Below are 4,356 nucleotides of genomic sequence, written 5' to 3'. Positions count from 1 at the left end.
AGCTATTATTCACCTTTTAAAATTATCTATGGAGGTTGTATCATCTTCATGAAGTTTGCTAAAGTTTTTTGCTCTGCATTTCATCCATTATTGTGCTTATATGGTGGCCATACCACCATGCGAAAATGAGAAATGGCTAAAAATGAGGTCATCCAATCTTTTATGTGTTTCATACAATTCTTTTTAAGCTATTTCATGGTTTTATAAATCTACAATAAAAATTAATGCAAGAGTACCAAATACAGAGAGCCAAAAAGGATGCCAAGGGTTTGTAGAGCAACATGGGTTGTTGTAGAGGTCATGGAAACTCAATTTTGTAGACCAATGGATGTAGTGAATCCATGTAAAATTCACCTGCAATGGTGAATGGAAATTTGAGGGTGGAAAACCCTATAATACTTGTGGAGAAACTCTGATGTTTACAATGTATGACCAAGCAACTGGACACCAAAAGTGCCAAAAGGAGGCTAGATATTTCTATAAAATTTTGAAACTAAAATATGCTTCAAACTCTATTTCCCATGGAGTCATAACCTACTCTGATATCATTGATCTAGATCCCGCGGGATAATATACAAGATCCATGAGTGCAAGGAGAGGAGGAGAGAAATCATATAGATATGCATGAAACTAATGACAAGAACATTGATTAAAATGAAAGAACTAATTACATCACAAATATATGGAGAGAGAGAGCGATAATTGGAGAAGAAGAATAATTCCATCAAGAAGAACCTTTACATGCAATGAGGCCAATTTTGGGACCTCTTATTCTCGACCTTCACTCTTTTCCTATTGCCTTCTTATAAAATATCTTGTTGAAAGATTCAACTTTGGTTAGGTTTGAACCGTTCAGTTACATATTGATTTAACTCCCTTTTACATAAAAATGTGACTTTATGAATTATAAATTCGAGCTTAGGTTATAATCCCCCCTGAAATTGAAACCATCAATGGACATAAAAATTCATTAAATCAACCATTTTCAGTGGCTCTTTATGCTTCTTGACGTGTCTTTTCTAGGTTTAACAACTTGCTTTTTTTTTAGTGTTTCCTTCCTCCATGTCCAATGCTCATGTCTACTATGTTCAATGCGCTTTCAACAATAGTTTTGTCTCATTTATTCCCAGGACATACTCGATGAAGCCCTCGACCCTAATCATTCATGTCCATAAATCTTTTTAAAAAACAAAAAATTCACCCTTTGTCCTAACATCCCCTTCTCTGTTTCCCGGTCCCTCGGGCCATCTGGTTACTCTTCTTCACCTTAGAAGAGTCCTCAAAATCCAAGGAAATTCCCTTCTTGAATATATTCATATTGGTCATGGCATACTTCATGGAAATCGATGGGTATCATTGGGTTTAGCATCCTCACAATGGCCCCATTCTTGAAGTTTTCCATCTCCAATAAATTGCTACGGATTTTTCCATCTTCATGCTACCGTTGTTTAAATTATGATCCAACTTCATTCACGCAAGCCAGGAAATCAAATGTCCTTCCTATATCATAGGAAAATGTGTTTTCATGAGACACATAAAAAAAATTGCAATAAACTTAGATTATACCTTATTAGTAGATTTTTCCATGAGGTGAACCTTGTAAATTTCATTTCCTATCATAGTAAAACCAATTAGTCCATAATCTAAATTGTCATGATTTAGAAATTTAAATAAAACCAAATCATGTTAATAAATTAGAAATTCAATAATTCAAATGGAATGAATGATACTTATCTTTGGTTTTCTTTTGGCTTCTTTGAGCCACATGTAACGAGTGATTTGTCAAGCCCGACTAGCACTCAACAATGCTCATACAACTGCATGCATTCTTCAATTCACACACATTAACATTGTTTCCAAACCCAGCAAAATCCGAACCCAACAACATACAATGGTGGAAATGCTCCATGGAATCTTCAATCTTCTCTTCTCTTCTCTTCTACTCGCACACATTGGATTGATTTACAAATAAACCAAGCATCCAATGGTGGAGGTGCTCCACACAATATTCAATCTTCTCTTCTCTTCTCTTGAGTGGGGCACATAAAGTCTTAGTTCATATTTGGAGAGGTATTTTTAGAAATAAAGAGGAGGGTTTTCCAATTGTGTTTCTTTTTGTAGGAATAAGAGCACACTTGTCTAGTAACTTATTAATAGTACTCACACCTGTATTCTCAGGCCAAGGCCACACTAGGTGGTATCATTCCAACTAGCACTGGGGTGCTTCAACCTATCAGTAAGTTCTAAAATAACATATCCTTGAGTGGTTTTATCGGCCCTGGAAGAAAGATAGAGCCTTGGTGATTCTTAACCAACAAGCCACATGGGTTTCTTAATCAGGATATCACTAAAGAATCCCTATTCCATTAAACTTCTCTTTTGGCCTCAATATGTTAATTTTCTTCTTTCATGCTTGTTGGTACTCTTAGGAATATTATCATAGGCCTAGGCAATCCATAACTGATTGTCCCAAACACATTATATAACAAAGAGGCCAAAACAATCCCATACATACCTATCCCAAACACATTATACAACGCATAGGCCTAGAAAATCCCATACCTACCTATCTCACACACAATATACAACAAACATTCCGAGACAATCACATACTTACTTGTCCCATACACATTATACAACACATACACATACACACATTACACAACAACATGATAATCCAGAGACTACATCTTCTCTATTGAGAAATGGAAATAAGAAATTCCAGTTTAATTTGTCCTTTAATTAACTAAGAATTAAAAACGAATTCTATTCTCATAGCAACTTGTAAATAGTTAACTAAGTTTAATTAACTTATGATTGTTGATTTGGAAGTCTTTCTATAGTCATGTATATGTTCTCCCTAAGTTTTAGGGGTCAAGTGTGAGTTTAAATTGAGTTGGAAATTAGATCACTCAGTTTACCGAGTTAAGTTCAGTTAAATTACTTCCAAACTATTTGTGGAACTAATAGAGGAATAACAATTAGTTGATGCAGGAAGGATTGCTCTGATGCGAATTCCTGAACACTGCAACCTAACCCTTACCAGCCGCTGCCGCCCCTGACTGTTCACCCTGCAACTGCCGCCGCTCCCCTGCTGGTCGATAGCAATGGATATGGCGGGCGGAGGGGAGAGCTCTGCTCCCCCTCCAAAACACTCTGTGAGTTCTGACAATACCCAGTACTCTCAGCCTCTGCACCCTTCTGACGCTGGCCCTGATGCAGGACAAGGCGAAAATCGGAAAGCTGAGGCAAGGATTCATACGGCCCCGACAGAAGACGATGAAGCTGACAAAGAGAACCATGATAAAGCCAAGGCGACCCAGCCTAAAGCAACCTCAGCCACTTGCATCCCAAAGGCTGCTGAACCCATCAAGGTGGACCTGCCCAGCCACCGCATCAATGGTGAAATCCAGTACATGCAAGATCATGCTCTCATAGGAAAATTTTTAGGCTTCTGGCCCACGGAAAAAGCATTACAAGGCTGGATAGCCTCAAAGTGGAAGCCCAAAGGACAAATAACTCTGCAACTAGGACCAAAGGGCTTCTTTACAGCCATATTTCACTGTGTGGAGGACAGAGTAAGGATATTCGAAGGAGGGCCGTACTTCTTCAACTCTTCAGGCCTCTATCTCACTGAATGGAAGCCCAGATTCAACCCCGACAAGGAGGACTTCAGTTGGGCACCCGTCTGGATCAGGATGTACTCCCTCCCTGCAGAATACTGGAAAGAAGAAACACTGGCGGACATAGGCAACAAACTGGGCACCTTCATCCGAGTTGCAGCAGAGACAAAAACTCGCAAGTACACCTCATATGCTAGGATCTGCGTCCAGATGCATCTGACCAAAGCTCTCGCGGATACGGTAAAGCTCTATCACGATGATTATGAATGGTCTCAACCTTTAGATTATGAACATATTCCCTTCCGCTGCCGTAAGTGTCATGAGCATGGCCATCTATTCCGTGACTGTCCTTTAAATTCCCAGTCCAAAGCAGCTGCTGTTGTCTCTGAAATAGACTCTGAAGGTTTCATCAAAGTCCCCAACCGCCGCAGGCATACCAAAAAGAGCCAGCCAGTTATTGAAAACTCTCTCAAAGAGAACCTTCAGAACAAATTCTCTGTTCTCGCAACGCATGAAAAAAATGATCATCCCAGCTCTGAATCCCCTCACAAACCCTCTGCGCCATCTTCCTCCCTCCCTCACTCTAATCCCCCGCAGTCCTCTGACCCTGATCCAATGAAACCCACTCCCAGCCCTTCTTTGGAGAAGGGTAAATCCATATCAAGATTCAGTCCCCTCTCGTTCTCTAAAGAGCAACCCTCAGTGGATAATGAGCAGCAGGACGCAGATATGG

This window comes from Pinus tabuliformis, chromosome 4_2 (genome assembly GCF_031772625.1).
Source record: "Pinus tabuliformis cultivar Carrire ecotype Pingquan chromosome 4_2, CPIR1, whole genome shotgun sequence".
In the NCBI taxonomy this organism is placed as follows: Eukaryota; Viridiplantae; Streptophyta; class Pinopsida; order Pinales; family Pinaceae; genus Pinus; species Pinus tabuliformis.
The sequence above is the reverse complement of the archived record's forward strand: the minus strand, read 5'-3'. Positions refer to the sequence as shown.